General features: G+C 31.7%; 3 long non-coding RNA genes across 3 annotated transcripts; all 3 read left to right on the forward strand.

The window, feature by feature from the left end:
• The first annotated feature begins 471 nt into the window (after positions 1-471).
• LOC107937432 (uncharacterized) lies at positions 472-1,124 on the forward strand. Its single transcript, XR_001694667.2, has 2 exons — positions 472-590; positions 812-1,124. It is a non-coding gene; the product is annotated as an uncharacterized lncRNA (long non-coding RNA).
• A 19,630-nt stretch (positions 1,125-20,754) lies between these two features.
• LOC107937430 (uncharacterized) lies at positions 20,755-21,457 on the forward strand. Its single transcript, XR_001694666.2, has 2 exons — positions 20,755-20,864; positions 21,088-21,457. It is a non-coding gene; the product is annotated as an uncharacterized lncRNA (long non-coding RNA).
• Positions 21,458-24,097: 2,640 nt separating this feature from the next.
• On the forward strand, positions 24,098-24,814 carry LOC107937434 (uncharacterized). Its single transcript, XR_001694668.2, has 2 exons — positions 24,098-24,210; positions 24,432-24,814. It is a non-coding gene; the product is annotated as an uncharacterized lncRNA (long non-coding RNA).
• Positions 24,815-25,625: the final 811 nt, after the last annotated feature.

Genomic DNA, 25,625 nt, shown 5'->3' on the forward strand with positions numbered 1-25,625 from the left:
TTTCAAATTAAAAAAGTAGAATAATTAAAATTGATCAGATAAAACTAAAAGGACTAAATCCACAACTTATTTCTAGTAAAAAGATTAATTAAAAAAATTTCAATCGTATTAATTAGGGTTTATTTTTTAAGTTTACGAGCACAATTACTAAGGTGTGGATAAAAATAATAGCCAATTATTTGTAATTTTTTATTACCTACAAGTTATTGTATAAAAATATTATTTTCAATTAATTATCAAAAAGAGAAAAATGTTAATATATGGTAACTATATCTAAATTAATTGTGCTATTATTATCTTGCCTTAGGTGACGTATAAAGCATAGTGCAAAATCTTCTATATGATTTTTCTCTTCCTACAAAATTGGCAAGTATATCTTTACCTACCAAGTCATAACTTTACTGCAATATTTAGTTTCAAAAATTCCAAGAAATTCAGCTATAAATGGCCAAATGCATGTCATTTTTTTGTATATAATCAGCTTGTTATCATATAACTAACTCTTTGTTTCATCTCTCAATAGCTTTCATTTTAAACTATGGCTTCTTTCGGCGTGGTTTCTCTTTTTGCGGTCTTGCTTGTGGCTTTTTGTTAGTATCTAGAATATTTATCCAGTTCGACATTTAATTATTACATACATATATACATGTAACTTTTTTAGTATAAAAGAGATTGCGATATGAAAATAAAGGAGGGTTTGCAATCGTTGCGATTCAAATCCTATGTGTTTTAAACTAATTATATATAATATCTAATATAAAATAACTAACAAAATGTTTAAATAATGAAAATTTTGTTGTTTAATTTGCAGGTGTATCAAACTCAGAAGCATGCACTCGTGACATAGACTGTTTGGGCCAGTGTAAACATGGTGGTTTTTGTGACTTGACAACTAAAAAATGTAGTTGCTTGCCGGTGTCGGGGCAGCTACCATCTAACATTGCAGCAACAGTGGACGCTATGCAGCGATGACGAAAACTGCAAAGGATTGCCCACCAGCTTGTTAAGCCCATAACATTCAAGCTTGTTAAGCCTTTCAACAATGTCATATATTATAAGATAAACTTTGTATCCAAAAAATTTGCAAATAAATGATTAGTGAATAAAAAGGTTGTTAAAGCGAATTAATTTAGTTTTGTTATACTACGTTCAAGTATCGTAATTTCATATCTTTTCAATATAACATGCATGGTTTTAATTTTCGATCCTTCGAATTTATATACTATTCATATACTTTGGGTGAGGATGCGGTAACCCAGGCAACACTAAGGATTATGGAACATGGTGTCGGCGCCCAAAAAGGGAAACTCGATCGTTGCTTCATAGGTTCGTACCAAATCCTCAATAGAGTTGGTCATGTGGGTTATCAACTCAAATTACCATCTAAACTAGATCGTATCCTTGACGTCTTCCATGTTTCCATGCTAAGACGTTACCGTTCTGACATATCGTATATTGTGCCCATCAAAGAAATCGAGATAAGACCTGATTTGTCCTTCGAAGAAGAACCCGCTAGAATTCTTTAAAAAGATGTAAATGTTCTAATAAGAAAACAAATTCCATTAGTAAAAGTGTTGTGGTGAAACCATGGTGTTGCGGAAGCTACGTGGGAAATAGAAGATTCATTTCGTCAACAGTATCCCCACTCATTCGAAACAGGTAAAATTTCAAGGACAAAATTTCTTAGGGAGGGGATACTTGTAACATCCCAAACAATAGGAGGTTAGATTCTTATAAAATTATCATGAATTGAATCCTAGTCTAGTGGTTAAGAGCTTGGTAGAAAGTATAGAGAACCAAAGTTCACGCCTCTTAAATTACATTCTTTGTTATTTCTTCCTCCCATTTCCAAAAGAGACAATCCACATTGGCCATCCTACTTTAATGGTATTCTTCACGGATGGGCTAATTGCCCAATAAGATCCCAAACCTTTGCCCAACCCAATTCTGTAAAAGACTCTCCCTAATAACTAAAATTCTTATTTGTTATTATAGCAAATAAAAACCATACCCTAACTCTTATTTTCATATAACCTCAGAAAACTCCTGTTACAAACTTGTTCTCAAAACCTTGTTACTGGAAATTTTTTGAATTCTTGAATATTTGCAATCAAGCTCTGATCTCTCTTCTTCATTGTAACAGCCCAATTTTCAGTAGTGTCAGAATTGTGATTTGAGATCACAAAATTCGATGAAAAGGTTAGAAAAATTTATTAATTGATAATTATAAGTTAAGCGTGATTTTAGAAATATTTTTGAATTAGTGAATTTTGTGATTTAAAAGAAATTATTAGGTAAATTGGGTCCAAAACAAGGTATCGAGACCTCGATATTATAAACTGAGCCGTAAATATTTTTATAAATATTTACGGAGTGTCATTAGGGTAGTATTAAAGTTTCGTTAAGAAATTTTAACATTTCGATGGTTAATTGATTAAAAAGGATTAAATTACAATAGAGTTAAAAGTTTAATTAAATATTAAAGAAAAGTTAAAAGGACCAAATAGGGAATTATGCCTTTTTCTAAAATTGAGGCGGCATAACAAAAGAAATATCTAAGATATTTTTTAATTTAAAATATATTATATATTATGTTATTTAATTAATAAGTATGTTGTTATATTATATTATTATTATATATATAAAGTAAATGAAATAAAAGAATTGAAAAGAAGGAAAGAAACAGAATAGAAAAACGAAACAGGAGAGAAAGAAAGAAAGAAAAAGAAAAAGGGAAATTTGGGGTTTCAAAGTTCAAAGTTAATTTGGTAAGTCAATTTAATCCCTTTTCTTGTAATTTTTGAGTTTTTGGAATCTTAGAACAAAATACTACTTGATTTAAGTTGAAATTTTGAAAGTTTGTAAATTTTTAGATGTTGTTCATGTTGGATTAATTGATGAATTAGGGGTTAAATTGATTGAATCTCAAGTTAGAAGTTAGTAAAGGGTTGATTTGTAAAATAAAACATAAGTTTTGAATAGTAGGGACTAAATTGAGAGAATTTTGAAATTAAGGATTTTTAGTGAAATTAGAGAGTGAAATTAGTTTAAAGTGGGAATGGAATGAAAATATGAAATTAGTTTTGAGAATAAAAGTTAGTCTTGGTTCAGGGACTAAATTAGAATTTAAGCAAATATTGAGTAAAAATTGAAATATTTAATGTGAGATTGAATGGTGTTGTGTTGATGATTTTTAATTATTTTAATTTCGTAGCTAGCGTCGTACCTGAATTCTCTACAAAAAGAGGAAAAATATAGTCGACGAGGAATAGCTCGGAATTCCTAATTTGTATTTCTATAATCCGAATCTAATTATTAATTGTTGTATTTTGATTAAATGTTATGGTAAGTGATTAAGGTGAGAATTATTGTGTTTTACAATTGAAATGGATTTTTTTTGGTATGTTATGAAATTATATTGGTTGAATTGAATTGGAATATATATATTATGAATATATATATGTATAAATGTGAAATTGTGCAAATATGATAATTGGATTATTTTTTTATATGTATAAAATTCAGTTTTAATGCCCAAGTAGATGGAATTTAGAACTATTGGGATATTAGTGGCACGCCATTAAGGAACCTTAGCGCGCTCTTTGATTATTAGCACGTCACTGCTCTCCGTTTAGCACATCTGTGCTCTCTGTATAGCACTTCAGTGCTCTCTGTTCATTAGTACATAATAATGCACCTATGTATTTGTTCTGTATATCAGGTGTGTTCTATAAAATCTACTTTGGGCTAAGAATAAGAATATGAGATAGTGAATTGAAAATAGAACGTGAAAAACGATAGTGAATTGAAAACAGAATATGAAATACGTTATAAATACATGGAATCACGAGTTATATACTCATGAATTGAATGTGGAAAGCTATTATATATAGCAAGTGATGATAATTGAGTATCGTATGGTTTTAAATATTCAAATGTGCTTGACATTTTATTATACATATTTTATTATTTTATTTTTAAATATTCAGATTATAGAAATTCCACTGAGTTTTTACTCGCATACGGTTTTGTTTCCTTGCGCAGGTTAAGTATTTAAGTTTGATCGCTGATTCAGCATCCAACAACAAACCCGAACTCAAATATGGTGATGTATATTTCTTTGTGTCGGCAAGTTCCTAGAGTGTCTAAATATTAGTTATTTTATGATTTGATTGTAAATGAAGTTATAAGAGGTATTTTTGAGAATTTATAATTTGGATTAAAACGATGCTTGATGACTTGTTTTGATGATATAAAATGTTTGAGATTTCTGTCTGTTTAATCTGTAATCTCTGGTAATGCTCCATAAGCTGATTCTGGCGAGAGACACGGGTTAGGGGTGTTACATTTAGTGGTATCAGAGCTTTGCAGGTTTAATCGATTATCGGGCTAAATCGAGTTTAGAATTGAGTTTAGAAGTACATGCCATAATTAAGTCGAATTGAGTTGGGATTGGATGCTGATATATTTGTTTGTTTCTATTTTATAATTGAAAATATCAAATGATTATGATGATTATGTTGATGATAAATGTTATGTTATACGTGTGTATATATGAGAGTCAAATTTTGAGGCTTTACGACCTTCACCCCCTTACCTGTACAATGGAATTTACAAGATTTATATTCATTAAGTTTACAAGTGTGAAATTGAAGAGTTCAATAATTGAATGAATAATGGTGCGGTCAGAGCTGAGGATGGGATAACAAGTAAAGAGAGTTCTAGAAAATATATCAGATTTTTTCTAAAGATTATTCGGGATACGCAATGTCATTAGTAAGGAAAAAGTTATTCACGAGTAATCGACTTATTCGGGTATGGAATTTAAAGAACGGGTTAATCAAAATTTCTTTTTAATTGATTTTGTTTAGTGATTGGGATAATGTGAGATCATTGACGACTTTAGTAGTTAGTGGGATAGTATTGAAAATTGTAAACATAACTGAATGCAGTTGTTATAGTCGGATATCTTACAACGATTTCTTCTCGGTATTCTATATGTTCATTTATTCTCAGAGGTATATGTAATAATTCATATTCAGATGTGATTTTTTATCATATAACAAGGTTGGCTAATCATAATGTTAGACAAAATTATTATTAGTCTGGTTAATTTATGATTGGGATTCCTCTATCTTTCTTTGGTTTTCTAATCCATTATGTTCGATAGAAGACTTGATGATAAGACTGATATGAAGTTATTTTCTATTTCTATTGGTTGATGCTCTAAATTATATATAAGCAATTTACATTGTCTTTATCACAACTATTTCTAGTGCGTAGAAGCAATATTCTTCTTTTGGATATCATCAATCTTTTTATCATTCAATGTGATTTTTATTCTCGAAAATTCAGTATAGCTTCACATCTTGGATTTTATTATCTCGGTTTTCTTATTATTCCTATGGTCTAATCTTATTTATTAACCATGGTTCATCTGTAAAAGATATTCATTGGCCGGAGGTAATTATCTTTATTACTATTATAAATTCTAGATCGATCATAGGAGCGCAGTGATATGGATCTCAGATTATAGAAGTTGTATTACTGCACTAGTTGTTATTGGGACTACTTTCAACTTTCTTCATCTATTTTGGAGTTCACTATTGATGTTGAGATATTGTTTTATCTATATGGTTGGAACGTCGATCCTATTATAGCACTATAGTTTTTAATCTATCTAATGGTTGTGACTTTGGTGTTGTTCAAAGCTTCAATTATTATAATTGAAATAGCTTTATAACATATAATCTCTTTCTAGTTCTTGTGACAAGGGTTGACATCGGCAAATGAGTAGATGTTGGAAGGTTGAGCTCAAACTTGTATTTTGGTTTTCACTTCTCAGGTAATCCTGAATTATGTCAACAAGTCAATAATGGAATGTCATAATTCGTTTGAGTTAATGCAGTTTCTGGTAATTTTCGGTTGATATTCCGAGAGGATTATAGAATATGGTATAACTGGAATGTTTTGAAAACAAGAAGAATGTATTATTCTGAAATGTTATCATTTGGTGGATAAAATCGACTCAGTTGTTCTAATCAGAGTGGGTTATTTATTGAAAAGCTAATTGAGTTATAATCAGTGATGGAATCAATACATTTTGGGTCTTCACAATGGGTTTAAATTATCTTCTTTCTTATGGCTGGTTGGGTTTCCAGGATCTTCGTTCGAAGGTATTAGATAAGATGGTTTGGGTCCAGGTTCATAGATTGCAGGAGATGGCTCTGCTACAATAAAGGATGAAGGATAATCCATAGGCAACTGGTTGTTCTGCATTTGAGTTTATTCTCAGGTCCAGGAATAAATTTTGTGCATTCATGGGTGTTAGGGATCGACCCGATTAAGCAACAAGTAACAAAAATAGCGGAATAAATTGAGAAATTGAACATATAAATTTAACGTGGAAAAACCCCTCCAAAGAGGATAAAAAACCACGGGCAAAGATAATTTTACTATAATGGCAAAAGAACGAAGAGTACAAAAGATGGAGATAAAACTAAACCCCAAAAACCCAAAAACAAAGAACCCTCAAAACGTAAACACAAAATTCTCTAAATGTGTTATGAGTTCTAATATCTAATGGGTGTCTTTTCTAAGGTTGTAAAAGAGCCTATTTATAGGCTAAATTCATATGTCAAATAATAATAAAATAATCTAAAGTAATCAGTATTTGACTGAAACAAATAAACAGAGTTTAACTAAAAGATTATTTCTCAAATTTGACTGAAAATATGAGTCATACTTAACAAATCTCCACCTTGGCTCATATTTCCACAACGCCATCTTTGCCAAAGCCCGCCACGAGCCTATCTTGAACTATGCAGGGAATTAACTGAGTCGAATATATGATTAGAAATTGGAAGACTTCTAGCCTTCGACTTGTACACTGCCAAATCAAAGCTAACTCGGGTCTGATTTTCACGAACACAGTGTCCTAACTTTTTAAAACTTGCATCCAAAAGAGAACCTCTCTTCAACGAAACGATCATACATTTTTCCTTCCTAAGAACAAGTTGCCTCCGCTCCAAACGAGTTGACTTCGACTCTGTAACGGACGAGGGACGTCTGATTTCACCGGTCACTGTAGAACCTTCCAGAATATAAAGACTGCCAGTTCTTTTACCTTTTAACAAAACGAGAGCTCCACGAGATACTTCAATGCCGCTTGACTCGATGTTAATTCTGTACCCTTTCAAGTTTAAAATACTCAAGGAGATGAGATTCTTTCGTAAATCAGGTACATACCTGACATTTGAGAGTGTCCTAATCGTCCCATTGTGTATCCTAATTTTAACAGTACCAATACCAATTACCTTACTAGATGAATCGTTTCCCATGCACACAACTCCACCTTCAACCGAACTGTATATAGAAAACCATTCTCTATTGGGACACATGTGGAAAGAACATCCCGAATCTAGGATCCACACGGACGTGAGCTTGGAGTTATCGCTCGTTGACACTAACAAGAAATCATCACCGCTTTCATCGATCAAATTAGCACCAGCTACATCTTCCTCGTTACTCTCACTAGCTCTTTTATTTCGCAGTTTATAACAATCTGCTTTGACGTGACCTAACTTTTTACAATAGACACCTTTTGTCTCGTTTCTTTGACGCTATCAAAATGGAAGCTTGCCTATCTGCCTTGCTATCCAAATGAAGCTCATTGTCGAGTTTTTCTCTACTCAACAAATGACCCTTTACATCTTCGAACGAGAGTTTGTCTCTGCCATAAATTAGGGTCTCCCTGAAAGACTTGTATGAAGGGGGTAAAGAGCACAATAATAGCATAGCTTGATCTTCATCATCAATACGAACCTCAGCGTTCTTTAAATCATTTAAAAGAGTAATGAATTGACTGATGTGATCTCTAAGAAGCTCACCTTCGTTCATGCGAAACGTAAATAGACGTTGTTTCAACACTAAACGGTTAGCCAGAGACTTAGTCGCATAAAGAGTTTCTAACCTTTTCCACAAGGTGGATGAGGTCTTCTCCATCAATACCTCATGTAATACCGTATTCGCGAGGCACAACTGGATTGCAGACAAGGCCTTTTCATCATGCTCTTCCCATTCTGTTTTATTTAGATTATCAAGCTTTTTCCCGGTAACAACCTTTTTCAAGCCGGATTGAACTAGAATTGCCATCATCCGAACTTGCCATAGATTGAAATTTGTCTCACCATCGAACTTCTCAATTTCAAACCTTGTTGTTGCCATATCTGAATGGGTTTATCTATGAAAATTGAACTAGCTCTGATACCACTTGTTAGGGATATACCCGATTAAGCAACAAGTAACAAAAATAGCGGAATAAATTGAGAAATTGAACACACAAATTTAACGTGGAAAAACCCTTCCAAAGAGGATAAAAACCACGGGCAAAAATAATTTTACTATAATGGCAAAAGAACGAAGAGTACAAAAGATGGAGATAAAACTAAACCCCAAAAACCCGAAAACAAAGAACCCTCAAAACGTAAACACAAAATTCTCTAAATGTGTTATGAGTTCTAATATCTAATGGGTGTTTTTTCTAAGGTTGTAAAAGAGCTTATTTATAGGCTAAATTCATATGTCAAATAATAATAAAATAATCTAAACTAATCAGTATTTGACTGAAACAAATAAACAGAGTTTAACTAAAAGATTATTTTTCAAATTTGACTGAAAATAGGAGTCATACTTAACAATGGGTAAATAGACAGACAGTCAGAATGAAAAATTCAGATTTTAGAACACTTGATACAAAGATATATCTATCAAGTCAGTTTTAATCAGGAAATATTATTATAGGATAAAGTCGTCCTGGTTGTTGAAGTTATTGTAGTTGTGTAAAATGATATTGCTTGACGCTTTTATGGAAAAAGGGAAACAAATATCTATTCAAAGTTACAGATGCAACCACGTCAAAAACATCAGTCAGAGTTTGATAACCCGGGTTTCTCAGTTATGTTTCGACAGACGATTACTAAAAATTTCTCAGTAGTTGTACTACTAGTGAAAAAGTGATGATAGAAGAATATCAGAGCTACTCAGTTAAGTTCAAACATAGTATCAAGTTCTAAAATGAGTTCCGATATGAGTTCGGAAATAATATGATTTATGATTAAATTTTTATGGACTTCAATTAAAAAGGTGGAAGAAATATTTGGCTTAATAGCTTGTATCAGGTGAGAAATTTCGAGGACGAAATTTTTTTAAGGGGGGAAGAGTTGTAACAACCCAATTTTTAGTAGTGTCAGAACAGTGATTTGAGATCACTAAATTCGATGAAAAAGTTAGAAAAATCTATTAATTAATAATTATAAGTTAAGCGTGATTTTAGAAATATTTTTGAATTAGTGAATTTTGTGATTTAAAAGAAATTATTAGGTAAATTGGGTCCAAAACAAGGTATCGAGACCTCGATATTATAAACTCAGCCATAAATATTTTTATAAATATTTACGGAGTGTCATTAGGGTAGCATTAAAGTTTCGTTAAGAAATTTTAACGTTTCGATGGTTAATTGATTAAAAAGGATTAAATTGCAATAGAGATAAAAGTTTAATTAAATGTTAAAGAAAAGTTAAAAGGACCAAATAGGGAATTTTTCCTTTTTTAAAATTGAGGCGGCATAACAAAAGAAATATCTAAGATATTTTTTAATTTAAAATATATATTATATATTATGTTATTTAATTAATAAGTATGTTGTTATATTATATTATTATTATTATTATATATATATAAAGTAAATGAAATAAAAGAATAGAAAAGAAGGAAAGAAACAGAATTGAAAAACAAAACAGGGGAGAAAGAAAGAAAGAAAGAAAAAGAAAAAGGGAAATTTGGGGTTTCAAAGTTCAAAGTTAATTTGGTAAGTCAATTTAATCCCTTTTCTTGTAATTTTTGAGTTTTTGGAATCCTAGAACAAAATACTACTTGATTTAAGTTGAAATTTTGAAAGTTTGTAAATTTTTAGATGTTGTTCATGTTGGATTAATTGATGAATTAGGGGTTAAATTGATTGAATCTCAAGTTAGAAGTTAGTAAAGGGTTGATTTGTAAAATAAAACATAAGTTTTGAATAGTAGGGACTAAATTGAGAGAATTTTGAAATTAAGGATTTATGGTGAAACTAGAGAGTGAAATTAGTTTAAAGTGGGAATGGAATGAAAATATGAAATTAGTTTTGAGAATAAAAGTTAGTCTTGGTTCAGGGACTAAATTGGAATTTAAGCAAATATTGAGTAAAAATTGAAATAGTTAATGTGAGATTGAATGGTGTTGTATTGATGATTTTTAATTATTTTAATTTTGTAACTAGCGTCGTACCGAAATTCTTGACAAAAAGAGGAAAAATATAGTCGACGAGGAATAGCTCGGAATTCCTAATTTGTATTTCTATAATCCGAATCTAATTATTAATTGTTGTATTTTGATTAAATGTTATGGTAAGTGATTAAGGTGAGGATTATTGTGTTTTACAATTGAAATGGATTTTTTTGGTATGTTATGAAATTATATTGGTTGAATTGAATTGGAATATATATTATGAATATATATATTATGAATATATATATGTATAAATGTGAAATTGTGCAAATATGATAATTGGATTATTTTTTTATATGTATAAAATTCAGTTTTAATGCCCAAGTAAATGAAATTTAGAACTACTGGGATATTAGTGGCACGCCATTAAGGAACCTTAGCGCGCTCTCTGATTATTAGCACGTCTGTGCTCTCCGTTTATTAGCACGTCTGTGCTCTCTGTATAGCACTTCAGTGCTCTCTGTTCATTAGTGCATAATAATGCACCTCTGTATTTGTTCCATATATCCTGTGTGTTCTATAAAATCTACTTTGGGCTAAGAATAAGAATATGAGATAGTGAATTGAAAATAGAATGTGAAAAACGATAGTGAATTGAAAACAGAATATCAAATACGTTATAAATACATGGAATCACGAGTTATATACTCATGAATTGAATGTGGAAAGCTATTATATATAGCAAGTGATGATAATTGAGTATCGTGTGGTTTTAAATATTCAATTGTGCTTGAAATTTTATTATACATATTTTATTGTTTTATTTTTAAATATTCGGATTATAGAAATACCACTGAGTTTTTACTCAGTGTACGGTTTTGTTTCCGTGCGCAAGTTAAGTACTTAAGTTTGATCGCTGATACAGCATCCAACAACGATCCCGAACTCAAATATGGTGATGTTTATTTCTTTGTGTCGGCAAGTGCCTAGAGTGTCTAAATATTAGTTATTTTGTGGTTTGATTTTAAATGAAGCTATAAGATCTATTTTTGAGAGTTTATAATTTGGATTAAAACGATCCTTGATGACTTGTTTTGATGATAAAAAATGTTTGAGATTTCTGTCTGTTTGATCTGTAATCTCTGGAAGTGCTCCATAACCCGGTTCCGGTGAGAGATACAGGTTGGGGGTGTTATATTCATAAAAAACATTGGATCTTGCATCGCTTACTCATCAAGTCCCTATCAAAATCCGTAAGTATTTTGTTCTCTATCAATTAGGACTTTTCAATCTTTAGGAAGCAACAAGCTTTAACCGATTTATCAACCCGTTGTTGAATCTTTAAACATTTCTATCGAAAAGCCTCCTCGAATCTTGGAAACCCACCAATAATCATCGTGTTTTGTCGATTAAAAGATCCTTGTAGATGTTTGGATCAAGCTTGAACATGGGTGGTCACTTAAGGTCCCTGGAAAATAAGATGGGGGACTTTTTACGAAAAATCCGGTTAAAATTTAAAACTAAACAGTTTACACAGTCTACCTCTGTGGATCACACGGTCCCTCATACGACCATGTCCTTTGGCTTTCCCTCACATCCGCGCTTCGCACACGACCGTATGACCCCTACACTTGCACTTTTTTATTCACACATGGCCTGGGGCCACACACATGTGCTGGGCACACAGCCGTGTGGCCCCTGAAAACTCAAAATTATAGTTTTCCTTATTTTCACTTATTTTATGCAATTTAGTCCCTGATTAGATTTTTAAAGGCATCTAGAGAACTAGATTATGCAATTAGGTCCTAGATTAGGATGGTATGAAATATTTACATGGATGAATAATTTTGTGCTTTATATGTTTATGATTATTGATTATTTTCTTAAAGTTGTGAATGATATCATTATTGTAGTTTGAATTTGATGATTTAAGGATGATAATTTAAAACCAAGACTGATAATAACATGCATATGATTGTCGATAGTATATGTGTAACACCCCAAACCCGGCCTAGATGTTATGGCCAGATCTAGAGATGTTACTGTATGTTCATTCGAAAACCTAGTGGCAAGCCCACATGAAAGGCTATTAGCTTATTGGTAGAGCACACCCTTGATAATTGCGTCGTTGTGCCTGAGCGGTGAGGGCGCTCAGCCACATGGATAGTTCAATGTGCTCATCAATACCTGACCCTAAGATGTGGATAATCCAAGGCACATTAGCATGGCGTACTTCTCCTATTCGAATCGGTGTTTAAAACCAAACTTCTCTTCAAGAGGTTAGATGAGGCAATTCAGGTGAAATCCAATGTAGATCCAACTTTCTATTCACTCGTGGGATCTAGGTGGTCCAGAGGGACCACCACAACTCCTTTCTTCTCGATAATCCATACATCCCTTAGTAGTTTATGGACAATTATCTCTCGAGCACAGGTTTAGGTTTGGTCTCAATGGGAAAAGTAAAATGGAGCACCTAACAACGTATCTTCATAGGCCAAGAACTACGAGATCGCCCCTTTCACTCTGGGGTGACGGAGGGGTCATTCCATTCGAGCTTTTTTTATCATGTTGTTCCTAGAGGTCTAGAGAAAGCTGCAATCAATAAGATTTTCCTAATCCCCCCTTCTCGAAAGGAAGAACATGAAATTCTTTTTCCTTTCCGTACAGACTAGGAGATTGGATCTAGCCATTAAAAAAATGCTTGGCTAATAAGTAATTCACTTCTTGGTCTTCGACCCCCTCAGTCACTACGGACGCCTCCGATTAGTGCAATGGGATGTGTCTATTTATCTATCTCTTTACTCGAAATGGGAGCAGGTATGGAAATGGATCTTAGAGTGTTTAAGGTTGGGCCAAGAGGGTCTCCTAACGCCCTCTTTTTTTTTCTTATTGTTTGCTTTGGAAAGACGTCCTTAGCTCTTGATATATAAATATCCTATTTATTTGAATCAAATCTTTCTTAACCGATTTAATAAAAACATTGTTTATATATATATTTGTATATTTTGTAAATGCTTGAGTTTGCAGTAGAAAAATCTTATTTAGTTACAGATTATTATGTCAGAATTATGGTCCTTAAACCATAATTTTCAACACCACTGGAAATCGGATTGTTACACGGCGAGGTCATTGGACAAAGCAGTTGGATGAATTGCTTTCGTAAAGAGTATACAATAAGGAGTTTTCAATCATGGTACTTCTTGTGGACTGACCCCAAGATTAAATAATTTGTGAATCATTTGAACGATGCATCTTGATATAATTGTAATTACTCGAGCCAAGTTGTATATTTCCGATTGGTCCCTCTACTAGCTCAACAAAAGCTTAATCGGACTGCATTTAAATCCAAAGAAAATTCTATGACTTTGGAAATAATTTAATTGAGTCGATATATTCAGGATAACTATCGTGCCACCTTTATTAGAAACAAATTGAGATGGACTTACTCTCTCACTATCAGAGATAACATACACAATACAAACATCCAACCAGTTACTGATTTCTTTTTTCAATACCTCCTCCATAGTTGGGTTTAACTGACATTACGCATCAACAATTGGCTACTTACCTTATTCCAGCAAAAGTTAAAAAAATATAAATTATAAAAACAAAAAATGATCTAATTAGAGAATAGGAACTAAATCCACAACTAACACATAGTACGAGACTAATAGCATAATTTAATCTAACAAATTTAACTTCTATTGTTTATGCAAGTACTAGAATTTCAAATTAAAAAAGTAGAATAATTAAAATTGATCAGATAACACTAAAAGGACTAAATCCACAACTTATGTATGGTAAAAAGATTAATAAAAAAAATTTCAATCGTATGAATTAGGGTTTATATTTTAAGTTTACGAGCACAATTACTAAGGTGTGGATAAAAATAATAGCCAATTATTTGCAATTTTTTATTACTTACAAGTTATTGTATAAAAAATATTATTTTCAATTAATTATCAAAAAAAAGAAAAATGTTAATATATGGTAACTATATCTAAATTAATTGTGCTATTATTATCTTGCCATAGGTGACGTATAAAGCATAGTGCAAAATCTTCTATATGATTTTTCTCTTCCTACAAAATTCGCAAGTATATCTTCACCTACCAAGTCATAACTTTACTGCAATATTAGGTTTAAAAAAATTCCAAGAAATTCAGCTATAAATTGCGAAATGCATGTCATTTTTTGTATATCATCAGCTTGTTATCATATAACTAACTCTTTGTTTCATCTCTCAATAGCTTTCATTTTAAATTATGGCTTCTTTCGGTGTGGTTTCTCTTTTTGCGGTTTTGCTTGTGGCTTCTTGTTAGTATCTAAAATATTTATCCAATTCGATATTTAATTATTACATACATATATATACATGTAACTTTTTTAGTATAAAAGCGATTGCAGTATTAAAATAAGGGAGGGGTTGCAATCGTTGCGATTCAAATCCTATGTGTCTTAAACTAATTATATATAATAGATAATATAAAATAACTAACAAAATTTTTAAATGATGAAAAATTTGTTGTTTAATTTGCAGGTGTATCAAACTCAGAAGCATGTACTCGTGACATAGACTGTTTGGGCCTCTGTAAACATGGTGGTTTTTGTGACTTGACAACTAAAAAATGTAGTTGCTTGCTGGTGTCGGGGCAGCAACCATCTAACATTGCAGCAACAGTGGACGCTATGCAGCGATGACGAAAACTGCAAAGGATTGCTCACCAGCTTGTCAAGCCCATAACATTCAAGGTGGCATTTGTGTCTACAAATGTTGTGCCTGAAGAAAAAAATCCGAGCAGAAAACTCTAAATTTAAGCCTTTCAACAATGCCATATATTATAAGATAAACTTTGTATCCAAAAAATTGGCAAATAAAAAGGTTGTCAAAGAGAACTTATTTACTTATGTTATACTTCATTCAAGTATCGTAATTTCATATCTTTTCAATTGAACATGCATGGTTCTAATTTTCGATCCATCGAATTTATATGCTATCGATGCAATCCTTTAATTAATGGATTTAACGACTACTGTTATAATATCATGCCAGCTAGCCATTTCCACATAATACGCACAAAAGAGGCTTGATTTAATTAATGGATTTAACGGCTACTGCTTGGGTTAAGATAGAGATATCAAAAGTCAAAAAATGATCTAATTTGAGAATAGGAACTAAACCCACAACTTACCGATACTATGAGATTGATAACATAATTTAATCTACCCGAATCAAGGACCCACTCCTCGCTCGCTTTGGAATTGTTGACAAAAGCGACTAGAAGTTCACCATCGCTGTAATCTTCTACAACATCAGCTTTACCAGAATTTCCTAGTTGTTTTCCATTTTGATTCGCAGCCTCCCTTTTGATCTTGTTCTATAGCTTATAGCACTCAGATTTAATGTGCCCTTTCTTCTTGCAAAAGTTACAAGTTTTACCTCTGTTTGAAGACTTCGATCTACACTTAGATTTACTGCGAGGATTTCGTTCCTGTGTCCTTCCACGATCATTATCAGCATTCCGGTCTTGTCTCTTACAAACAATAAGACCCTCTCCCTGAGAGTCGATTTTAACCACAAGATGCTTCATCTTATCATACGAGGTTAAAGAATCATAAACCTCATCAACTGTGAGAGACTCGCGACTATATAAAATCGTATCTCTAAAGGTTGAATAAGACGGGAGCAACAAAAAAAGTAGAATCAACCCTAGATCGTCCTTATCATACTAAACCTCCATGGCCTCCAAGTTTGAGAGAATTTCTTTAAACACTATTAAGTGTTCGTGCACAGATGCACCTTCCTCGAAATGATGAGCATAAAGACGCTGCTTCATATGTAGCTTGCTAGTTAGAGTTTTCGACATACATATCTGTTCCAACCTCTTCCATAATCTAGCGGCAGTCTTTTCCTTTATGACATCCTGCAAAATTTCGTTACACAAATGCAGATGTAGCTGTGTTAACGCCTTTCGATCCTTGCACTTCTTCTCCTCTTCCGTCAATGTTGAAGGCATCTTATCTACCTCTAGTAGGGCTTCCTCTAAGTCCATATATGCAAGAACTGCTTGCATCTTTATCTGCCACAACGCAAATCTGGTGTTGCAATCCAACAGCAGAATTTCGTACTTCAAAGACGTCATTACCGTGATTGAGATGAACAACCTAGAAGCTTGGATGCCAATTTGTGGAAAATATAATGTCGATAATGACAATATATCGCAAAGAAAAAATAGAAATAGAAAAAAATAAATAACACACAGATTTTACGTGGAAACCCTTTTGGGAAAAAACCACGGGCAGAGGAGAAGAAAATTCACTATGTCGAATTCGAATTAATTACAAGATGAGTAGACTATGCCTATTTATAGGCTTGTAAACTTTATTCTAATAGGAGACTATGCCTATTTATAGGCTTGTAAACCTTATTCTAATAAGAGTGAAACTTCTTATTCAAATAATATCAAATAGATGGAGTTTAATAAGGTTTAAAAAACCTTATTCTTAAAATAAAATAAAAGAAGTATAATTCTATAGGGATTTTACTTTTATTTTATTTTACCACAATATTTTATTTAAATAAGCATTTGGGTCACTTAATTCTAGCAACGAGACTAATAGCATAACTTAATCTAACAAATTTAACTTCTATTGTTCATGCAAGTACTAGAATTTCAAATTAAAAAAGTAGAATAATTAAAATTGATCAGATAAAACTAAAAGGACTAAATCCACAACTTATGTATGGTAAAAAGATTAATAAAAAAAATTCAATCGTATGAATTAGGGTTTATTTTTTAAATTTACGAGCAAAATACAAAGGTGTGGATAAAAATAATAGCTAATTATTTGCAATTTTTTATTACCTACAAGTTATTGTGTAAAAATATTATTTTCAATTAATTATCAAAAAAAAGAATAAATGTTAATATATGCTAACTATATCTAAATTAATTGTGCTATTATTATCTAGCCATAGGTGACGTATAAAGCATAGTGCAAAATCTTCTATATGATTTTTCTCTTCCTACAAAATTCGCAAGTATATCTTCACCTACCAAGTCATAACTTTACTGCAATATTAGGTTTAAAAAAATTCCAAGAAATTCAGCTATAAATGGCCAAATGCATGCCATTTTTTTGTATATCATCAGCTTGTTATCATATAACTAACTCTTTGTTTCATCTCTCAATAGTTTTCATTTTAAACTATGGCTTCTTTCGGCGTCGTTTCGCTTTTTGCGGTTTTCCTTGCGGCTTCTTGTTAGTATCTAAAATATTTATCTAGTTCGATATTTAATTATTACATACATATATAAACATGTAACTTTTTTAGTATAAAAGAGATTGCAGTATTAAAATAAGGGAGGGTTTGCAATCGTTGCGATTCAAATCCTATGTGTGTTAAACTAATTATATATAATAGCTAATATAAAATAACTAACAAAATTTTTAAATGATGAAAAATTTTTTGTTTAATTTGCAGGTGTATCAAACTCAGAAGCATGCACTCGTGACATAGACTGTTTGGGCCAGTGTAAACATGGTGGTTTTTGTGACTTGACAACTAAAAAATGTAGTTGCTTGCCGATGTCAGAGTAGCTACCATCTAACATTGCAGCAACAGTGGATGCTCTGCAGCGATGACGAAAATTGCAAAGGATTGCCCACCAGCTTGTTAAGCCCAGAACATTCAAGGTGGCATTTGTGTCTCCAAACGTTGTGCCTGAAGAAAAAAATCCAAACAAAAAACTCTAAATTTAAGCCTTTCAACAATGCCATATATTATAAGATAAACTTTGTATCCAAAAAATTGGCAAATAAATTATTAGTGAATAAAAAGGTTGTCAAAGAGAACTTATTTAATTATGTTATACTTCGTTCAAGTATCATAATTTCATATCTTTTCAATTGAACATGCATGGTTCTAATTTTCGATCCATTGAATTTATATGCTATCAATGCGATCCTTTAATTAATGGATTTAATGACTACTGTTATAATATCATGCCAGCTAGTCATTTCCACATAATACGCACAAAAGAGGCTTGATTTAATTAATGGATTTAACGACTACTGCTTGGGTTAAGATAGAGATATCAAAAGTCAAAAAATGATCTAATTGGAGAATAGGAACTAAACCCAAAACTTGCCGATACTATGAGATTGATAACATAATTTAATCTACCCTATCGTTTATTTGGGCACTAGGATTTCAAATTTTAAAAAGGAGAAGGGTTACAATAATCGTGGGGGGGGACGGAGAGGGACAAGGGACGGGTAAATTTTTATTTTTTTATAATAATATATTTATTTAATATTAATATCAATATAAAAATATTTTTAATTAAATTTTAATGGGGTGTTGACTTTAGCAATCCCATTAGTTAAAGCTTTATTTTAATGACACTAACTGCAGGTACCAACTTCAGTAACAGAATCAAAGTTTAGGCATTTGCATTGGCCAAAAAATAGTTTCAGTACCTATGTCAAACAAAGCAAATAGTTCAAGCCTCCTATTCAATTAAGCCTTTAATCAAATTAAAGAGAAGGATGTTGGTAAATGTGATCGTATTATAGTAAACATTTACCTATTTTCTATGCATTTGAACGATGAATAAATAAATAAAGTTAATTTCACATTTCACTTTTATATCTTGTGTTTCTGTCTTCCCTGTTTTACTTACGTATCGAAAATGTAACAAGCAAATGTTAGCTCATTGATTGTCTAAGTTGAAACTGATGATAAGTGTGGCACTATAAGAATGTTTACATTTCGAGAAAGACAATTTACTTCTATTGATAATCTAAACGTGTCTGTAATCCCGTAAAAGAATCAAAGTGACCATTTGATTCAAATACTCAGAAGCATTATTATGTCGTCTACAATTCCAGTTAGGGAGATGATTACTGTTGGCTATCCGAGCAGTTGAATCCACGGGTAGAGACATAAATGAATTGCTTGGAAGAATGAGACATTAGACTGGACCTATGTTGGATCAATTCACTTGTGACGTTCATGGTGTGACTTACCTAAATCCTGTGTTAGTCACTGACCATGCGTATGTAATTCATATGTTTTGATATTTTTGTAGGGTTATGCTCTTAATATGACCGAGTCGATAGCCAATATGTTGGGTACATGACTTGTGTTTGGCGTTGCTTTACTAGCAACAATGAAATCCACAGCTCGACTAAGAGTTAACGATATCCTCTCATTGATATTGCTTGGATTGATAAAAATGGATTTGGCCACGGGGTTGTTTTTTTTCGAACGAGTAATCTACCATAGTCATTAGTTGACATTGATCATATTAATAATTAAGAAGACACAACGATGACGATAAGATAAAATATGATTTTATTGAGTGAATAAATCTAACCGAAAGGACTCAATCATATCATATGAGATCATTAGACAAAGTAGTTGGATGAATTGCTTTCATAAAGAGTAAAGAATTAGTAGTTTTCAATCATGGTACTACATGTGGACTGACTTCAAAATTAAGTAAATTGTGAATTATCTGAACGAAGCTTCTGGACATAATTGCATTTACTCGAGCCTAATTGTCTATGTCCGATTAGTCCCTCTGCTAGCTCAACAAAAGCTCAATCGGACTCCATTTGAATCAAAAGAAAATTCTATAACTTTGAAAATAATTTAATTGAGTCGATTTATTCAGGATAACTATTGTGCCGCCTTTATGAGAAACACATTGAGTTGGACTTACTCTCTAACTATCGGAGATAACATACACAATACAAACATCCAACCATTTAGTGATTTCTTTTTTCACTACCACCTCCATAGTTGGGTTTAACCGACATTACGCATCAACAATTGACTTCTTACCTTATTCCAGCAAAAGTTAAAAAAATATAAATTATAAAAACAAAAAACGATCTAATTAGAGAATATGAACTAAATCCACAACTAACACATAGTACGAGACTAATAGCATAATTTAATCTAACAAATTTAACTTCTATTGTTTATTCAAGTACTAGAATTTCAAATTAAAAAAGTAGAATAATTAAAATTGATCAGATAAAACTAAAAGCACTAAATCCACAACTTATGTATGGTAAAAAGATTAATAAAAAAAGTCAATCGTATGAATTAGGGTTTATTTTTTAAGTTCACGAGCATAATAACTAAGGTGTGGATAAAAATAATAGCAAATTATTTGAAATTTTTTATTACCTACAAGTTATTGTTTAAAAATATTATTTTCAATTAATTATCAAAAAAAGGAAAATGTTAATATATGGTAAGTATATCTAAATTAATTGTGCTATTATTATCTTGCCATAGGTGACGTATAAAGCATAGTGCAAAATCTTCTATATGATTTTTCTCTTCCTACAAAATTCGCAAGTATATCTTCACCTACCAAGTCATAACTTTACTGCAATATTAGGTTAAAGAAATTCCAAGAAATTCAACTATAAATGGCCAAATGCATGTCATTTTTTTGTATATCATCAGCTTGTTATCATATAACTAACTCTTTGTTTCATCTCTCAATAGCTTTCATTTTAAACTATGGCTTCTTTTGGCGTGGTTTCTCTTTTTGCGGTTTTGCTTGTGGCTTCTTGTTAGTATCTAAAATATTTATCCAGTTCGATATTTAATTATTACATACATATATATACATGTAGCTTTTTTAGTATAAAAGCGATTGCAGTATTAAAATAAGGGAGGGGTTGCAATCGTTGCGATTCAAATCCTATGTCTCTTAAACTAATTATATATAATAGCTAGTATAAAATAACTAAAAAAAATTTTCAATGATGAAAAATTTGTTGTTTAATTTGCAGGTGTATCAAACTCAGAAGCATGCACTCGTGACATAGACTGTTTGGGCCAGTGTAAACATGGTGGTTTTTGTGACTTGACAACTAAAAAATGTAGTTGCTTGCCGGTGTCGGGGCAGCTACCATCTAACATTGCAGCAACAGTGGACGCTATGCAGCGATGACGAAAACTGCAAAGGATTGCCCACCAGCTTGTTAAGCCCATAACATTCAAGGTGGCATTTGTGTCTGCAAACGTTGTGCCTGAAGAAAACAAAATCCGAACAAAAAATTCTAAATTTAAGCCTTTCGACAATGCCATATAGTTTTAGATAAACTTTGTATCCAAAAAATTGGCAAATAAATTATAAGTGAATAAAAAGGTTGTCAAAGAGAACTTATTTACTTATGTTATACTTCGTTCAAGTATCGTAACTTCATATCTTTTCAATTGAACATGCATGGTTCTAATTTTTGATCCATCGAATTTATATGCTGTCAATGCAATCCTTTAATTAATGGATTTAATGACTACTGTTATAATATCATGCCAGCTAGTCATTTCCACATAATTCGCACAAAAAGAGGCTTGATTTAATTAATGGATTTAACGACTACTGCTTGGGTTAAGATAGAGATATCAAAAGTCAAAAAATGATCTAACTGGAGAATAGGATCTAAACCCACAACTTACCGATACTATGAGATTGATAACATAATTTAATCTACCCTATAGTTTATTTGGGCACTAGGATTTCAAATTTTAAAAAGTAGAAGGGTTACAATAATCGTGGGGGAGATGTAGAGGGACAAGGGACGGGTAAATTTTTATTTTTTATAGTAACATATTTATTTAATATTATTATTAATATAAAATTATTTTTAATTAAATTTTAATGGGGTGTTGACTTTAGCAATCCCATTACTTAAAACTTTATTTTAATGGCACTAACTACGGGTACCAACTCCAGTAACAGAATCAAAGTTTAGGTATTTGGATTGGCCAAAAAATAGTTTTAGTACCTATGTCAAACAAAGCAAATAGTTCAAGGGCCTCCTATTCAATTAAGCCTTTAATAAAATCTCAAATTAAAGAGAAATATGTTGGTAAATATGATTCGTATTATACTAAACATTTACCTATTTTCTATGCATTTGAACGATGAATAAATAAATAAAGTTAATTTCACATTTCACTTTTATATCTTGTGTTTTTGTATTCCATGTTTTACTTACGTATCGAAATTGTAACAAGCAAATGTTAGCTCATGGATTGTCTAAGTTGAAACTGATGATAAGTCTGGCACTATAAGAATGTTTACATTTCGAGAAAGACAATTTACTTCTCTTGATAATCTAAACGAGTCAGTAATCCCATAAAAGAATCAAAGTGAGCATTTGATTCATATACTCAGAAGCATTATTATGTCGTCTACAATTCCAGTTCGGGAGAACATTAGTGTTGGCTATCCGAGCACTTGAATCCACGGGTAGAGACATAAATGTATTCATTGGAAGAATGAGACTTTAGACTGGACCTAAGATGGATCAATTCACTTGTGACGTTCATGGTGTGACTTACCTAAATCCTGAGTTAGTCACTGACCAGGCATATCTAACTCATGTGCTTTGATATTAGGGTAGGCTTGTGCTCTTAACATGACCGAGTCGATAGCAAATATGTTGGGTACATGACTTGCGTTTGGGATTTCTTTACTAACAACAATGAAATCCATACCTCGACTAAGAGTTAACGATATCCTCTTATTGATATTGTATGGATTGATAAAAATTGATTTGGCCACGGGGTTGCCTGTTTTCGAACGAGTAATTTGTCACAGTCATTAGCTGACATTGATCATATTAACTATTAAGAAGACACAACGATGACGATAAGATAAAATATGATTTTATTGAGTGAATAAATCTAACTCAAAGGACCTCAATGATATCATATGAGATCATTAGACAATGTAGTTGGATGAATTGCTTTCATAAAGAGTAAACAATAAGTAGTTTTCAATCGTGGTACTGCATGTGGACTGACTTCAAGATTAAGTAAATTGTGAATTATCTGAACGAAGCTTCTGGATATAATTGCATTTACTCGAGCCTAATTGTATATGTCCAATTCGTCCCTCTGCTTGCTCAAGAAAAGCTCAATCGGACTGTATTTGAATCAAAATAAAATTCTATAACTTTGGAAATAATTTAATTGAGTCGATTTATTCAGGATAACTATTGTGCCACCTTTATTAGAAACACATTGAGTTGGACTTACTCTCTCACTATCGGAGATAACATACACAATACAAACATCCAACCATTTACTGATTTCTTTTTTACTACCTCCTCCATAGTTGGGTTTAACCGACATTACGCATCAACAATTGGCTTCTTACCTTATTCCAGCAAAAGTTAAAAAAATATAAATTATAAAAACAAAAAATGATCTAATTAGAGAATATGAACAAAATCCATAACAAACACATAGTACGAGACTAATAGCATAATTTAATCTAACAACTTTAACTTCTATTGTTTATTCAAGTACTAGAATTTCAAATTAAAAAAGTAGAATAATTAAAATTGATCAGACAAAACTAAAAGGACTAAATCCACAACTTATTTATGGTAAAAAGATTAATAAAAAAAGTGTCAATCGTATGAATTAGGGTATCTTTATTAGGTTTATGAGTACAATGACTAAGGTGTGGATAAATATAATAGCCAAGTATTTGCAATTTTTTATTACCTACAAGTTATTGTATAAAAATATTATTTTCAATTAATTATCAAAAAAAGGAAAATGTTAATATATGGTAAGTATATCTAAATTAATTGTGCTATTATTATCTTGCCATAGGTGACGTATAAAGCATAGTCCAAAATCTTCTATATGATTTTTCTCTTCCTACAAAATTCGCAAGTATATCTTCACCTACCAAGTCATAACTTTACTGCAATATTAGGTTAAAGAAATTCCAAGAAATTCAACTATAAATGGCCAAATGCATGTCATTTTTGTATATCATCAGCTTGTTATCATATAACTAACTCTTTGTTTCATCTCTCAATAGCTTTCATTTTAAACTATGGCTTCTTTCGGCGTGGTTTCTCTTTTTGCGGTTTTGCTTGTGGCTTCTTGTTAGTATCTAAAATATTTATCCAGTTCGATATTTAATTATTACATACATATATATACATGTAACTTTTTTAGTATAAAAGCGATTGCAGTATTAAAATAAGGGAGGGGTTGCAATCGTTGCGATTCAAATCCTATGTCTCTTAAACTAATTATATATAATAGCTAGTATAAAATAACTAAAAAATTTTAAATGATGAAAAATTTGTTGTTTAATTTGCAGGTGTATCAAACTCAGAAGCATGCACTCGTGACATAGACTGTTTGGGCCAGTGTAAACATGGTGGTTTTTGTGACTTGACAACTAAAAAATGTAGTTGCTTGCCAGTGTCGGGGCAGCTACCATCTAACATTGCAGCAACAGTGGACGCTATGCAGTGATGACGAAAACTGCAAAGGATTGCCCACCAGCTTGTTAAGCCCATAACATTCAAGGTGGCCTTTGTGTCTGCAAACGTTGTGCCTGAAGAAAACAAAATCCGAACAAAAAATTCTAAATTTAAGCCTTTCGACAATGCCATATAGTTTTAGATAAACTTTGTATCCAAAAAATTGGCAAATAAATTATTAGCGAATAAAAAGGTTGTCAAAGAGAACTTATTTACTTATGTTATACTTCGTTCAAGTATCGTAACTTCATATCTTTTCAATTGAACATGCATGGTTCTAATTTTGATCCATCGAATTTATATGCTGTCAATGCAATCCTTTAATTAATGGATTTAACGACTACTGTTATAATATCATGCCAGCTAGTCATTTCCACATAATTCGCACAAAAAGAGGCTTGATTTAAGTAATGGATTTAACGACTACTGCTTGGGTTAAGATAGAGATGTCAAAAGTCAAAAAATGATCTAACTGGAGAATAGGATCTAAACCCACAACTTACCGATACTATGAGATTGATAACATAATTTAATCTACCCTATAGTTTATTTGGGCACTAGGATTTCAAATTTTAAAAAGTAGAAGGGTTACAATAATCGTGGGGGGAGATGTAGAGGGACAAGGGACGGGTAAATTTTTATTTTTTATAGTAACATATTTATTTAATATTAATATTAATATAAAATTATTTTTAATTAAATTTTAATGGGGTGTTGACTTTAGCAATCCCATTACTTAAAACTTTATTTTAATGGCACTAACTACGGGTACCAACTCCAGTAACAGAATCAAAGTTTAGGTATTCGGATTGGCCAAAAAATAGTTTTAGTACCTATGTCAAACAAAGCAAATAGTTCAAGGCCCTCCTATTCAATTAAGCCTTTAATAAAATCTCAAATTAAAGAGAAATATGTTGGTAAATGTGATCGTATTATACTAAACATTTACCTATTTTCTATGCATTTGAACGATGAATAAATAAATAAAGTTAATTTCACATTTCACTTTTATATCTTGTGTTTTTGTA

This window comes from Gossypium hirsutum, chromosome D08 (genome assembly GCF_007990345.1).
Source record: "Gossypium hirsutum isolate 1008001.06 chromosome D08, Gossypium_hirsutum_v2.1, whole genome shotgun sequence".
NCBI classification, from domain to species: Eukaryota; Viridiplantae; Streptophyta; class Magnoliopsida; order Malvales; family Malvaceae; genus Gossypium; species Gossypium hirsutum.